Below are 17,072 nucleotides of genomic sequence, written 5' to 3' on the forward strand. Positions count from 1 at the left end.
ATGTTCTCCCTGACCTATGATAACTAACAGAACACCTAAAAGGTCATCTGTATCAGTGAAATTGACACTTTGAGAAGCAGTGACTTTAAACAGTTTTTTTTTTTTTTTTTGATAGGCAGAGTGGACAGTGAGAGAGAGAGACAGAGAGAAAGGTCTTCCTTTTGCCGTTGGTTCACCCTCCAATGGCCGCTGTGGCCAGCACATCTTGCTGATCCAAAGCCAGGAGCCAGGTGCTTCTCCTGGTCTGCCATGCGGGTGCAGGGCCCAAGCACTTGGGCCATCCTCCACTGCCTTCCCAGGCCACAACAGAGAGCTGGACTGGAAGAGGGGCAACGGGGACAGAATCTGGTGCCCTTACTGGGACTAGAACCCGGTGTGCCGACACCGCAAGGCAGAGGATTAGCCTATTGAGCCACGGCACCGGCCTTTAAACAGTTCTTATCTCGAGTGTTGAGAAACAGTTTTTTTTTTTTCCATACTATTTGTTGAACCCTTTACTTAACATAGAATTAATCATATGTGCAAAAAGTTAATTGAAAATAGATCTTAGTAAAAAAATAAGAATGGGAATAGGAGAGGGAGGAGGAGGAGGGGTGGGAGTGTAGGTGGGAGGGCAGATATGGTGGGAAGAATCATCATGTTCTTAAAGTTGTAATTATGAAACATGTGAAGTTTGTATTCCTTAAATAAATGGTTTCTGGGGAAATAAAATAAGTTGCTTATTTGATTGTTTTCCTTGACAATGATTATAATATTTTTCTATAGAATCACTTACGGTTACCTTGTTCCATGGTGTTATATTCCACCCACCAGAGCTAATAATTATGCCCCTGTCACAATTATTCCTGGAATCCTCGGCTGTGCTTTAACAAAATGAATACCTACTAACATGGTCAAAGTATATAAATGTTTACATAATCACATGTTATTTACATACTTTGTATACAGTAACAAATTATCAAGGTTCTGTGACAATTATAATTTTTACTATTTTGTATGGTAGGCAGGTTTTCTTTTTTTATTTTTTTTTTAATTTTTTTTTTGACATGCAGAGTTAGACAGTGAAAGAGAGAGAGAGAGAGAAAGGTCTTTCTTCCGTTGGTTTACCCCCCAAATGCCTGCTATGGCCAGCGCGCTGAGCGAATCTAAAGCCAGAAGCCAGGTGTTTCCTCCTGGTCTACCATGCGGGTACAGGGCCCAAGGACTTGGGCCATCCTCCACTGACTTCCCAGGCCACAGCAGAGAGCTAGAATGGAAGAGGAGCAGCAGGGACAGAACCAGCGTCCCAACTGGGACTAGAACCCGGTGTGCTGGCACCGCAGGCAGAGGATTAGCCTAGTGAGCTGCGGCACCAGCAGGAGGCAGGTTTTCTATATATGGCTGACCATGTTGTAGATCACACAAGGATACTACTAGGGTAGGGAGTCATGACTCATCAAGCTGAGTACTTGGTGAAAAAGGGCATCCATTAGAAGAAGATGCACATTTTTATTCTCTAGAAAACATTGCCCACTCTCTCAGCTATGCACCCACAAAGAGTAACAGAGATAAGAGGAGTGAGAGAGAGAATGAGAGAGAGAAGGAAGAAGAGGAGGAGGAGGAGAGGGAGGGAGAGAGAGAGAGAGAGAGAGAGAGAGAGAGAGAGAGAGAGAGAGAGAGAGAGAAAGAGAGATTGATTTTCCATCTGCTAGTTCACTTCCCAAATGGCCACAATGGCTGGGGCTGAATCAGGCTCAAGCCAGGAACCCAGAGCTTCTACTGTGTCTCCATGTATGTGCAGGGACCCAAGCACTTTGGCCATCTTCTGCTGGTATCCCAGGCACATGAGCAGGGAGCTGGACAGGAAGTGGAGCAGCCAGGATTCAAATTTGCACCCATGTGGAATGACAGCATCACAGGCAGAAGTTTAACCTGCTATGCTACAATGCTGTCCCCAGTACTAGGGATTATTTGAGTGTGTTCAAAAATCTTAGAGCATGTTCCAAAGTTGAACATTGTTACTGGTACTGTTTTTAATGCATTCATGCAAAATAACCAGATAATGAATGTGAAATATTTTAAGTATCTAATTAACCTATCAAACAACATTATAACCTCTACTTCATAGCCAAATCACATCCTGCTTCTAACCTTTGCCACTACCCCTCATACTATTCTTAAACTTCTCACCATCCCTTAAATCCATCATCCTTCATCCCAATCCTTGGCCGCCTTTTATCACAACCCCACTCCCTGTAATTCATCATTTACTTTTCAGCTATATCAAAATGTACCTGCAGCTTAAAAATGCCAGTGATCAAAATAGCTCAGGTCCTCTAGTTTTTTTTTAATATTTTATTTCAGAATAGTTTATGTTTGTAAAACAAAAATGAGATAATAATACAAAGAGTTCCCATACATCCTTTACTCTATTTCTCATATTAAAATGTAATATTAGTATCTGTGCCACAATTATTGAACCACACCAAGCTTCCACTATTTTAAGTAGTTTAAAATATAGTTGGGATGTTAAATAAAGCACAATGGAAATGTAAATAAAAATAAAGGTATAACAAAATTTCCCTCTGCAAAATTGTCAGAAGCTGATACATGACTAGCATCAAATAAGTGGATCTGATAATAACCAATGTAAGAGATCAAAAAAAGGAAGACTTATTGTGGACTGTGATTAATGATATGAGATGGACAAAAGAAGAGCTCAGGTTTGCCATGAAATTAAGTATATCAGTAACTCAGCTCATTCTTTCAGGATCCCAACATGGATCTTCTGGTAACATACAAATTGGCCAGGTCATCTCATTGATGACATCTTACATCCATGTTATAGAGAACTCATTTATGGGTTAGGTGACACCATGGTCCAAGCTGTGCACAGAGCATGGAGTCAGACGAATAGATATGGCAATTTGAATGCAGAAAGTGAAAAGAGGCCAAAAGGGAATTTACTTCTATTTTGTGGTGGTGATTGTTTTGATATTGCCAAATTCTAGATTTGGAGAATAAAAGTGAACATTTTTGCATCTTTGAAGGAGAAGTTTAATGAAAGAGAACAAAGTGGGTGACAGGTACATGTAATAACAGAAGATGGGAGTTTTATTTACTTCTATAAACAAAGGGAATTCAAGAAAATTTTAGCAAAAGAATCATGTAAAGGGAGTAGATTTACAGAAACAAAACTAGAGCCTTGGACAGATTATATGTAAGTGGATGATGGCACACACATATTTATGTATCCTGCAGCTAGTTTTTCTGTAAAACTATTTTGTGTTGTGAAACTTCAGTGATAACAATAACATAATATTTGAATCCTGAACAGGCTAAAAGTTTTACGATTTGATTCAAACAATGTTTATCTGAAAACCTTGGTTTTACATCCATGGCCAATAAATCTTAAAATCTTGATTGGTTTGTAGCCTTGCAATCTGTTTGTACTCATTTCTTTTATTTACATAAAATCAGATATCCTGAGTTGTCTTTGATACCGGATTCAGAGTTGAGAGAATAGAAGCCTAGACCACAACAGTATTCTTTCGAAAGAGTATATAATACAAAAGATCAGCAAAGCAATAAAAAGTTCTGAATGCCCCATCCCTACTATATGAAATTCAGTTAAAATGTAACACTGGGATTTTTTTTTAATAAAAAAGAATGGAAGTTTTCAGCTTCTGCCCTTGAAGAATCTAGTGCCAGATGGGTCCTTGTAATTCAGACCTTGGATTGGAGGAGGAGGGATGTGGGGATGGGTAGTGGGGAGAACTAATAAATCTGAAATTTGACACGTGACAGATATGTGCCTTTCTAACTGGCTAAGCAAAGATCTTACTGGATTCTTCTGCCATTTCAGCTTTATCTACTCATGAGAATTTTATAATACTTAAGTGGCACCAAGAATGGCAGCTCTGTATTTGCTTTGCAAAATTTTCTAAGCCGTGCACTCCAAGTGTGTGATCTAATCCTGTTTCCACCACGCTGCAAAGATGAAATTGTATAATCAACTACAAATTGGAGGGGAGACGATACAGAATTATTTTAAAAGTTTCAGAATATACTAACAATGATAAAACACCTGTACATACACCTAGAACTGTTTTCAAAGGTAAAATGTCTATTGTAATTGTACATCAGTCCATGAATTCCTGCAATCATCTAGTCCCCTTACAATCTCCGTGTCTGCAACCTCACCTCTCTGTAGCTCTTTCTATTCCTTTGTCTTTGTGTCTGCTATTTTGTCTCATCCCTTTTCTGTGTCTTTCTTCCTGTTGATTTCTTTCTCTCCATTCATCCCCTTCTGTATCACTACCTCAACAGACACTTCTGTCTTTGCTCTCATAAATCTTTACATTTTCTTATCAAAAGGAAAATGAAAGATTTTGCTTCATTTGTTAGCTTGTATTTACTTCAGACATTTAAGCCATATGTGAGAAAAAGTTGCAATGAAGTGGCACAAATTAAAGCAGGGATGAGAAATAAATGTGGTCAAGTTAGCAGAATTATTTTTAAAAATCATTATCAGTGTAGGTAATGGACAAGTAATTGGCTTTATGCAACTGGCACAATTTTGATCAATGACTGAACTGCTTCTTCTTAATTAAAAAAAAAAAGATTTATTTATTTACTTGAAAGTCAGGGTTACAGAGAGAGAGCTAGGGAGAGGACTCTTCCATCTGCCGTTTCACTCCCCAGATGGCTGCAATGGCCAGAGCTGGAACAATCTGAAGCCTGGAGCTTCATCCCTGTCTCCTATCTTCCCAGGCCATTAGCAGGGAAGGATCAGAAGCGGAGCAGTCAGGACCCTAAGCAGTGCCCCTGTGGATGTCAGTGTAGCAGGCTTTACCCACTATACTACAATACTGGTCCCTGGAAAGCCTCAAAAAATACAGTTAGGGGCCCGTTCCATGGCGTAGCGGGTAAAGCAGCCTCCTGTGGTGCCGACATCCCATATGAGCCCCAGTTCAAGTCCCAGCTGCTTTACTTCCAATCCTGCTCTCTGTTATGGCCTGGGAAAGCAGTGGAAGATGGCCCAAGTCCTTGGGCCCCTGCACCTGTGTGGGAGATCAGGAAGAAGCTCCTGGCTCCTGGCTTCGGATTGGCACAGCTCCAGCTGCCGCAGCCAACTGGGTAGTGAACAAACGGATGGAAGACCTCTCTCTCTCTCTCTCTCTCTCTCTCTCTCCTCTCCTTCTCTCTCTGTGTAACTCTTTCAAATAAATAAATAAAATCTTTATAAAAAAAATACAGTTAGTTCACTGTTACCTACTATGGAATCAGAGGAGAGTGACTTGAATCCTGCTTCTGCTATTTGTTGAATGTGACCTGAACCTACTTATTAAGTCTCCCTATCACTTAGTTTATTCTTCAACAAAATGGAATTGTGATACCTGATATAAGATAGTATAAGGAAGGTGCTTATACAGTCCATGACATTTAACACATGCTCAGTCATGTTAGTAATTATTGTCACTATTATAGTTTTCCTTATTTTTATTGGCTATCACAACAGCTAGCAAATTAAACAATCTGTTCACTACAGACAATTATCCATTTAGAGATCCATGCTTTCTCTTCCATGAAAGTTTAGCTAATTGTTATTTTAATTTTATTAATATAAATATATATATATATATACAAAGCATAAGTGTACCTCAAAATTCATAAGAAAAATGACAGTATCTATCTTCATCCATGTGCAATCTGAATTTGCATTCCCAGAAGTAATTAACTAAATTTCATATTTTTATATTTTCCTGAGATTTTTCCCCTCCCTTTTTGTTTTTGTCTGCTAACTTCCTGCTATGAAAAATGAGAACAGGCTCTCCTCATTCCCCTACATGTTCAAAAGAACACACACTCTTCCTTTCCCATCTTCTCAATAGTCTGTCTCAATTTTCAATTAAAGTAATATCCAGTGTTTGTATAGTTATGACTGGGTAAATATTGCGAAACCCACTTAATATGTAATTATATTTCCATTCTTACAGAATTTATATTTATCCAAAGGGTAATATATACCTGATAATTTCCAGTGGCTTAATTTTCTATGCAACTTTTACTAATTCACCCTGAACTCTCCAAAGAAATTGCAATCTTCTCTCAGTGTGTTTAAAAACATCTGGCATAGGGCCAGTTCTATGGTGTAGAGGATAAAGCTGCTGCCTGCAGTGCTGTCATCCCAAATGGGCACCGATTTTAGTTCCAGCTGCTCCACTTCCAATCCAGCTCTCTGCTATGATCTGGGAAAGTAGTTGAAGATGGCCCAAGTCCTTGAGCCCCTGTACCCACGTGGGATACCTGGAAGAAGCTCCTGGCTCCTGGCTTCAGGTTGACTCAGCTCTGCCTGTTACGGCCATTTGGAGAGTAGACCAATGGATGGAAGATCTCTCTTTCTGTCTCTGCATCTGCCTCTCTATAACTTTGTCTTTCAAATAAATAAATAAATCTTAAAAAACAGAAACATCAGACATTCTGTGAGTTACATTTTCTGTTAATACCACCCTACTAGGGTTTTTCATCTTCCTGTCTGAATTGATTATTCTCTTACCCTGTTACAACACTCTCATCCTGATATTCCCATTTTGCCATGACCCTGAGAGTTTTGTTTGTTTCTCTTCTGTATTGATTCCTGTATTTATTATGTTTCTTTTTTCTCTTTTTTGATTTCGGTTAAATGTGGTGGATATATTTATGCAACTGCCTTTTGGAAGAGGATACAAGGAATCAAGATGTTTTTCAATGTGATTTCTCTTATCTAAAAATATCTTAATTCCAGGCTTTATTTTGTAGGCTAAACACTTGCCATTTTAGAAAATAAAGTTTTATTGGAATACAATCATGCCTATTGTTTTTAACTTAATATGTGTTATGTCATAATACAAGATTAATTTTGACAAAGAATGGACTGTGAAGCACAAAATATTCACTATCTGGATATTTACAGGAAAAAAAATTCTAATTTATGTATGTTTTATTCTGTATTTACACAAGATGGATGATTTGGCTAGGTACAGACCTGTCTTTTTTATGACATAAAAAAGTGAATTACTTACTGTACTATAAGTGAATTACTATAATATCATTTGAATAGAGATTTGATAACTTTAGAATATATACTGTGAACCCTAACACAACTAACAAAATAAGAGAACATAGAGGCCAACAAAGTAAAAATGAAATCATATTATAACACTCAATTATTGGAAAAAACAGATAAAGAGAACAAAAACATTAGATACAAATAGAAAATAAAAAATAAAATTAAATGTCAATAATCACAATACCTATAAATGTTCTAACAACCCAGTTAAAAACTAGAGATTATGATATTGGAGTAAAAGGGAAAATTAGGAAGACTCATCTATATACTGCCCAAAAGAAATTAATTGTAAATAAAAAACCCAGAGAGTTAAAATGAAAGGACAAAAATATATACCACATTAATAATAGTCAAAAGAAAACTGAAATGTCTATAGTAATAGCAAACAAAGTAGATTATAGAGCAAAGAATATTGCTAGAGATATACAGGACTTTTATATAATAATGGAAGGATCAAGTCATAAAAAACATAACAATCTTAAATGTTTATTTACTTAAGAATAGTGCCTCACAATATATTATTTATTGCATAAATAATTATAAGGGAAATAAAAACATACATATATTCAAAAAGTTCAGTATTCTTCTTTTGTAATTGGTAGATCAAGTGGTTAGACACTCATTAAGTATACAGATGACCAGAATAACACATCAATCCATTTGGATAAATGATATTTATAGGACATTCTACTGAACAACAGAATAGTAAGCATTGTTTCCAACTACACATAGCGTGTTTGCTAAAATATAAAATAATCTGGGTTATAAAACAAGGCTTAATAAATACAAAGGGTTTTAAGTCATATAATATGTACCCAGACTATAGCAAAATTAAATTGAGATTAAAAAACAGAACCATGTCTAGAAAATCTTTTGAAATATATAAAAACCAAATTATATACTTATAAATGTTCCAGTTGTCATCAAAAAGGAAATCCATAAGTATTTTACACTAAATCAAAATAAAATGACATAAAAATTAGTGAATGTTACAAGAGCAGTACTTAGAAGGAAATTCATAGCAAAAAATGCATATAATATTGAATAGAAAGCTCAATATGAATCCTGAAAAAGAAGAGAAAATGAAATTCAGGTAAAACAAAACAAAGGAAATAATAAATACTAAAGTGGAAAGTGACAAAACAGGAAAAAAGGAGAGGGAATAACTTTTTTAAATTAATAACTGCATTTAACAGAAGAAAAAATCTTACAAGTATCAATAATGAGAGAAATGATTTCCCAAGAGTTTGTAAAGATATCAAAATAAAACACAGCGATTACATGAAAGAATTCAATAGACTGATAGAGATATTGGAATTACAGGAATATAATTTTGTTTATAAATTTTATTTAAGGTATAAAAATTTCATGTATACTGATTTAGGAACATAGGGGTATTTCCCTCCCTATGTTCCCTTCTTCCCTTAACTGACCCTGCTTCCTCCTTCCTTTCCTAATCCTTCTCTTAGCTTTTACAATGATTTACCTTCAGTTTACTCATAAGATTAACCCTATCCTAAATAAAAGTTCAACAAATAGTATGAAGAAAAAAACACTGTTCCACAACAGTAGAGAAAAGGGCTGTAAACAATTATCAAAGCTCAAAATGTCAATTTCATGCCTATAGATTACATTTTTGGTACTTTATTAGTTACCAGAGATCAGAGAAAACATATCTGTATTTGGGGAACTGGCTTATTTCACAAGTATAATGGTTTCCAGTTGCATCCATTTTGTCACAAAAGATAAAATTTCATTATTTTTTATGGCTGAATAGCATTCCACAGTGTATCTATTTACCATAATTTCCTTATACAATCATCTGGATTAATTCTATATCTGAGCTATTGTAAATTTTGAATTTTTTATTAATAAAAAGAGAACAGATTTTATACTTTCTATATGCACAGTTCCAAGAAGACAACCATACTTCCTTCATTCCCCTACTCTCCCCACCTCGAATATCTCTTTGTCTCTCCCTTCTCTTCATCATTTTTTTTTGCAAAGACATAATTTTAATCCATTCTGCATTCACAGACATAATTCCCCACCAATTATAATATTCAAAAGTAAAAAGTAGGAATATTACAGTTCCACAGGAGTATAGACAAGGGCTAAAAATGACAATTGTATTCTGAATTGACCTAATCATTCCTGTATATTTTTTGTATTCTATATTAACTGCCACATATCAGAGAAAATGAATATTTGTCTTCGACATTCACTTATTTCATTAAGCATGGTGGTTTCCAGTTGCATTCATTTTATTATTTTTTACAGCTCAGTAGTTAGTATTCAATAATTTAATTATATACCACATTATCTTTATCCAATCATCAATTGATGGACATCTGGATTGATTCCATGTCTTACCTATCCTGATTTGAGCTAAAATAAACATGGGAGTACAAATAAATCTTTTATATGCTAATTTCATTTTCTTTGGGAAAATTCCCAGAAGTGGGATGGGTGGGTCATAAGGCAAATGTATTTTCAGATCTCAGGAATTTCCATACTGTCTTCCATAAAGGTGGTAAGTCTATATTGAGATTTCTGAAGTATCTCCATACTGTCTTCAAAAGTGCCTGCCACTCTTTACACTCCCATCAACAGTGGATTAGGGTACATTTTTCCCCACATTCTCACCAGCATTTGTCATTTGCTGATTTTCTTTTTTTTTTTTTTATGAAAGCCATTCAAATGGGGAGTGAGGTGAAATATCATTATGGGTTTGATTTGCATTTCCTTGATAGCTAGTGATCATGAATATATTTTCATGTATCTGTTGGCATTTGTATTTCGATCTTTGAAAAATGCCTGTCCATATCCTTTACCCATTTATTAACTGGATTGTTTGCTTTACTGTTGTTGAGTTACTTGAGCTCTTTTTAGATCACGGATATCTGTCCTTTATCAGTTTATAGTTGCAAATATTTTCTATCATTCTATAGCTTGCCTCTTCACTTTGTTGATTGTTTCCTTTGCAGTGCAGAACCTTCTCAGCTTAATGTAATGTCATTTGTCTTTGCTTTAATTGCCTGTGCTTCTGGGGTCTTTCCAAGAAATCTTCACTTATGTCAACGTCTTACAGAGTTTCTCTAATGTTCTCTAGTAATTTGATGATATCAGGTTGTAGATTTAGATCACTTTGAGTTGATTCTTGTATAAGGTGTAGGAAAGGGGTCTCGGAAGAGCGGCAACATGGTGGAATAAGAAGGGAGCACACTGATAGTCCGGGAAGAGACAGTTTAATAAAAGTGGAGATACTGCAGGTTCAAGGAAGAGTAGGGGAAGAAACAGCAGAGGAAACTCTTCTGGAACTAGTGATTCACAGTGGACCTATGTGGAGGGCGTGGGAACTCACGGTTCGGGATACCAGCTGCAGAATCAACACACCAGTGCTGGAACGCGAGGTGAGCCGAACCTCAATAGCCTGAGACACCGGTGGGCAAGCAGAAAGAGGAAACTAGAGGGAACGAGGCTTGAAACCCCGTGGGGAAAAGTTCACCAGGCTAACTAGAAGAGAGAGGAAAAAAAAAAGTGACCTATATGGACACGAGTTTCTCTCTCTCCACTCACCTCTCAAAGGCAAGCAATACAAAGAGCAGGCGCCATTTTGGACATACGTCATAAGCGGGGTGACCTAAGGACTGCACCTGCCCTCAGCCAAGCAGAAAAAACTGACTCTGGGGTGGGATGAAATAACAGGAGATTAGGACCTAGTGAATGTATGGTGCTAATGAACTGAGACTGTGGAAAAAGAGATGGTGGGAGAGAGAACTCACGGAATTCTCGTGAGTACTCCCCAGAGAAGCTACAATTCGGTAACCTTGGCAACCCAGTGGGAGACTTCAGGAGAATTGGAGCCCACACCAAGGGAAGCAGAGATTCCCTGTGTGGTCCTTGGGAAAAAGCTTCGATCTCTGGCTCCTGTGGGTATGTCATTCGCTTGCTAACTACCTCCAATTGTGTTCAGCTGTGTGGAATTACTTCCCTTTTGAATCAAAAAAAGAAAGAAAGAAAGAAAGAGAGAGAGAGAGAGAGATTTACCACACCTAACCTGGGAGTGTCACCTTTGGCACACCCTCAACCCTAAGGAACCAAACAGAGCTCTCAGGCCACACCCATCCCAAGCTTCTAAGGCTCCATCAAAAGCAGACAGTCCACTTAACACAATCATAGTATAACAAGAAAAAACACCACAGCAAGGCAAGAAGAATCCAAAGAATATCTCCACAATGCCAAACAAAAAACACAGAAATCAAGGAAACAAGAACAAGGAAGACATTATGACACCCCCAAATGAACAAGGCACCCCAAGCCAAAATTATGAAGATGAAGAGATGGAAGAAATGCAAGATACTGATTTAAAAAAATTTATGATAAGAACAATTAGAAGTGTTCAAAAACAAATGCTTGAGCTACGGAATTCCTTACTGGACAGGATAGAAAATCTCCTTCGAGAAAATGAAATCTTAAGGAGGAATCAAAATGAAACATAGAAACTAGTAGAGCCGGCGCCGTGGCTCAACAGGCTAATCCTCCGCCTTGCGGCGCCGGCACACCGGGTTCTAGTCCCGGTTGGGGCACCGATCCTGTCCCGGTTGCCCCTCTTCCAGGCCAGCTCTCTGCTGTGGCCAGGGAGTGCAGTGGAGGATGGCCCAAGTCCTTGGGCCCTGCACCCCATGGGAGACCAGGATAAGCACCTGGCTCCTGCCATCGGAACAGCGTGGTGCGCCAGCCGCAGCACGCCTACCGCGGCGGCCATTGGAGGGTGAACCAACAGCAAAAGGAAGACCTTTCTCTCTGTCTCTCTCTCACTGTCCACTCTGCCTGTCAAAAATAAAAAAATAAAAAAAAGACACTAGTAGAACAGGAAAGTGTGATAGTGAGGAGAAATCAAAATGAAATGAAATGAAGAAAATGAAATGAAGAACTCAATAGATCAAATGACAAACACATTAGAGAGCCTTAAAATCAGAATGGGTGAAGCAGAAGAGAGAATATTGGAGTTAGAAAACAGAGCACAGGGAAGTATACAGTCAAACCAAATAAAAGAAGAGGAAATTAGAAATCTAAAAAATATTGTTGGGAATCTACAGGATACCATTAAAAAAAACCAACATTTGGGTTCTAGGAGTTCCTGAAGGCATGGAGAGGGAGAAAGGATTAGAAGGCCTTTTTAGTGAGATAATTGCAGAAAACTTCCTGAGTTTGGAGGACAGAGACATCCTTGTACAGGAAGCTCATAGAACCCTAGTAAACATGACCAAAAGAGATCCTCACCACGAAACGTTGTAATCAAACTCACCACAATGAAACATAAAGAAAAGATCCTAAAATGTGCAAGAGAGAAATGTCACATTACTCGCAGAAGATCTCCAATTAGACTCAGAGCTGACTTCTCATCAGAAACCCTACAGGCTAGAAGGGAATGGCGAGACATAGCCCATGTACTAAGAGAGAAACATTGCCAGCCAAAATATTACATCCTGCAAAGCTCTCATTTGTGAATGAATGTGAAATAAAGACGTTTCATAGCAAACAGAAATTGAAAAAATTGTTGCCACTCGTCCAGCCCTGCAAAAGATGCTTAAAGATGTGCTACACACAGAAACACAGAAACATGGTCATCAATATGAAAGAAGATAAAGGAAGGAAACCTTTACACAGGAAGTGTAAAGCATATATTAGAAAATATCTTTGGCAAATGGCAGGGCAAAGTTACTACTTATCAATAGTCACATTGAATGTTAATGGCCTGAACTGTCCAGTTAAAAGACACAGATTGGCTGATTGGGTTAAGGAACAAAACCCATCTATTTGCTGCTTACAAGAAACACATCTTACCAACAAAGATGCATACAGACTGAAAGTGAAAGGCTGGAAACAGATATACCATGCCAACAGAAATGAAAAATTAATATCAGACAACATAAACTTTAACACAAGAACTGTTAAGACAAAGAGGGGCACTATATAATGATTAAGGGATCAATTCAACAGGAAGATATAATTATTATAAATGTATATGCACCTAATTATAGGGCACAGGTTTATTTAAAAGATATGTTAAGGGACTTAAAGGGAGACTTAGACTCCAGTACAGTAGTACTGGGGGACTTCAATACTCCTCTCTCAGAGACAGACAGATCAACAGGACAGAAGATCAACAAGGAGACAGTAAATTTAAACGACACTATAGCCCAAATGGATCTAACATATATCTGCAGAACTTTTCATCCTACACATAAAGAATTTACATTCTTCTCAGCAGTACATGGAACCTTCTCTAGGATTGACCACATACTAGGCCATAAAGCAAGTCTCAACAAATTCAAAAGAATTAAAATCATACAATGCAGCTTCTCAGACCATAAAGGAATGAAGTTGAAAATTAGCAACTCAGGAATCTCTAGAGCATATGCGAACACATGGAGATTGAACAACATGCTCCTGGATGAACAATGGGCCATAGAAGAAATCAAAAGAGAAATCAAAAATTTTCTGGAAGTAATTGAGGATAACAGCACAACATACCAAAACTTATGGGATACAGCAAAAGCAGCGTTAAGAGGAAAGTTTATATCAATAGGTACCTACATCAAGAAATTGGAAAGGCACCAAATAAATGAGCTTTCAGTTCATCTCAAGGGTCTAGAAAATCTGCAGCAAACTAGACCCAAATCTAGTAGGAGAAGAGAAATAATTAAAATCAAAGAAGAAATCAACAGAATTGAATCCAAAAGGGGTCTCATTTCATACTTCTACACACATAGACCAATTTTCCCAGCACCATTTGTTGAAGAGATTGTCCTTTCCCCAGGAGTTGATTTTAGCTCCTTTGTCAAAGATTAGTTTGTTGTAGATGCATGGATTAATTTATGGGGTTTCTATTCTGTTGCATTGGTCTACATGTCTGTTTTTGTGCTAGTACCAGCCTGTTTTGATTATAACTGCCTGGCAGTATATCTTGAAGTCTAGTATTGTGGTGCTTCCAGCTTTGTTTTTATTGTTTAAGATTGCTTGAGCTATTTGTGGTCTCCTGTGTTTCCATATGTATTCTAACATAATTTTTTCTAGATTGGAGAAGAATATCATTGATAAATTGATTGGGACAACATTGAATCTGTAAATTGCTTGCAGTAATTCAGACTTTTTTAAAAAAATGTTGTTTAAGTTATACAAGTTTCATGTATTTCATATATACAGATTTAGGTATATAGTGATACTTCCTACCTCTACTCTCCCTCTCACCCACACTCTGTTTTTCCTCTTCCCTCTTCCATTGATGATATTAATTCTTCCTATCCACAAACATAAGATTTTTCCATTATTATGTCTTCTTCTGTTTATTTTTTTTAATGTTTTGTAATTTCCATTGTATAGGTTCTTGACACCCTTGGTTAAGTTTATTCCAAGGTATTATTTTTTTTCTGCTCTTGTGAATGGGACTGATCTTATGAGTTCTTCTTAGCCATGGCATTGTCTGTTATACAAAGAATATTGATTTTGTGTGTTGATTTTATATATAGTAACTAACTCTCTTATGAGTCTTTTGGTTGCCCTGTGTATAGAATCACGTCATCTGCAGAGATAATTTGACTTTGTCGTTTCCAATTTGTATCCATTTGATTTCTCTTTCTTACCTAATGGCTCTGGCTACAAGTTCCAGGATTATATTGAATAACAATAGCAAAATGGGCATCATTGTCTGGTTCTGCATCTTAGAGGAAATGCTTCAAGTTTTTCTCCATTCAATATGATGTTGGCTGTAGGTTTATCATACATTGCCTTGATTATGTTGAGGAATGTTCCTTCTATACCCAATTTCCTTAAGGCTTTCATCATGAAGATGTTGTATTTTATCAAAAATTTTCTCGGCATCTGTTGAGATAATCATATGGCTTTTGTTCTTCAATTTGTTAATGTGATGTATCATATTTGTTGATGTGAATATGTTGAACTATCCCTGCATACCAGGGATAAAGCCCACTTTGTCTGGTTGAATGATCTTTCTGATGTGTTATTGAATTCAATTAGATAGTATTTTGTTGTTCTCTTTCTTTGTAGTTCTCTTTCTTCTCTTTTTCTACTTATGTTGACCTCATAGAAAGAGTTTGGGAGGTTTCCCTCTAATTTCAACCATTTTGAGTAGTTTGAGAAAAATTAGAATTATTTCTTCTTTAAGAGCTGGTTAAAATTCAGCAGTGAAGCCATGTGGTCCTTGGCTTTTCTTTGTTGGGAGGATCTTTACTGATTCAGTCTCCATCTTAAATAATGGTTTGTTTAGGTTTCAATATCTTTGTGCTTCAATTTTGGTAGATAGCATGTGTCCAGCAATCTTTCCTTTTCTTCTAGATTTTCCAATTTGTTGGCATATAGCAGTATGTAATAATTCATGACAATTCTTTTTATTTCTGTGTAACCATTGTTATATCTCCTTTTTTCATCTCCAATTTTATTTTTTTAAAGATTTTATTTATTTATTTGAGAGAGAGAGAGTTACAGGCAGTGGGAGGGAAGTCTTCCTTCCATTGGTTCACTCCTCAAATGTCTGCAACGGCCAGAGCTACGCCGATCCAAAGCCAGGAGCCAGGTGCTTCCTCCTGGTCTCTCATGCAGTTTAGAGGCCCAAGGACCTGGGCCATCTTCCACTGCTTTCCCAGGCCATAGCAGAGAGCTGGATGGGAAGAGGAGCAGCCAAGACTAGAACCAGTGCCCATATGGGATGCCGGTGCCACAGTGGAGGATTAACCTACTGCACCACGGCGCCAGTTCCAATCATATTTTATTGATTTGGGTCTTCTCTGCTTTTTTTTTTTTTTGATAGTTGAGTCAGTATGTATCAATTTTTATTTAATTTTTTATTTCAAAAAAACGTTCTTCATTTCAGTGATCTTTTGTATCATTTTTTATTTCATTTTTGTTTATTTCTTCTCTAATTTTAATTATTTCTTTCCTACTACTAAGTTTTTATATATCATGTTGTCATCTCCATTCATTTCCAGGATTTTTTATTTTATAGGAATGTAATTGAACACAATTTTAGCAAATAAAATCCAAGTCTCTTCCTCTTTCTCTTTCAATTTATCTGTCTATCTATCTATCTATCTATCTATCTATCTATACACACACACACATGCATGTACATGCAAATATATATGTCTATTTGCACTCTCTCCCCAAGTTGAACAATCCTTGAGATCTCTGAAACATCTATTTTCATACACGTTTCATGTATTTTCATATTAAAGTTAAAACAAATTAATTGAACCTGAGGAGTGAGTGTGGGAACCCAAATTTATAGTCTGTCAGTCATAAACACAAGTAAAAACCTATGGGGCAGGGGCTGGCTCTGTGGTGCAGTAGGTTAATCCTCTGCCTGTGGTGCTGGCATCCCATATTGGCACTGGTTCTAGTCCTGGCTCCTCCTCTTCCCATTCAGCTCTCTCTTATGGCCTGGAAAAGCAGTGGAAGATGGCCCAAGTGCTTGGGCTCTTGCACCCTTGTGGGAGACCCAGAAGAAGTTCCTGACTCCTCGCTTCTGATAGGCCCAACTCAGGCTGTTGGGAGTGAACCACCACATGAAATACCTCTCCTCTCTCTCTCTCTCTCTCTCTCTCTCTCCCTCCCTCCCTCCCTCTTTGTGTCTGTAACTCTACTTCTCAAATAAATAAATAAATCTTAAAAAAAAAAACCCTATGGGCCAGAAGACTGGTATCCAAAGGCTTTTACATTTGTGCAGGGGTGGCCCAGTCTTGGAGACTAAGCCTCCAAATTTTGGGATCTGACACTATCTCCAAATAGTGTCAGTACTGAATTGAATTAGGGGACACCCAACTTGTGCCCACTGCAGAATTTATTGGTGACTTGATGTTAGAGGGAAATCTCTACCTTTTTGAAGTAACAGAATTCTGCTGTGTTGATTATTGTGTGAGAGCAGGGGAAAGGAGTATTATTTCTCCACCAATGCGTGTAT

Source organism: Lepus europaeus, chromosome 9, assembly GCF_033115175.1.
Source record: "Lepus europaeus isolate LE1 chromosome 9, mLepTim1.pri, whole genome shotgun sequence".
Classification (NCBI taxonomy): Eukaryota; Metazoa; Chordata; class Mammalia; order Lagomorpha; family Leporidae; genus Lepus; species Lepus europaeus.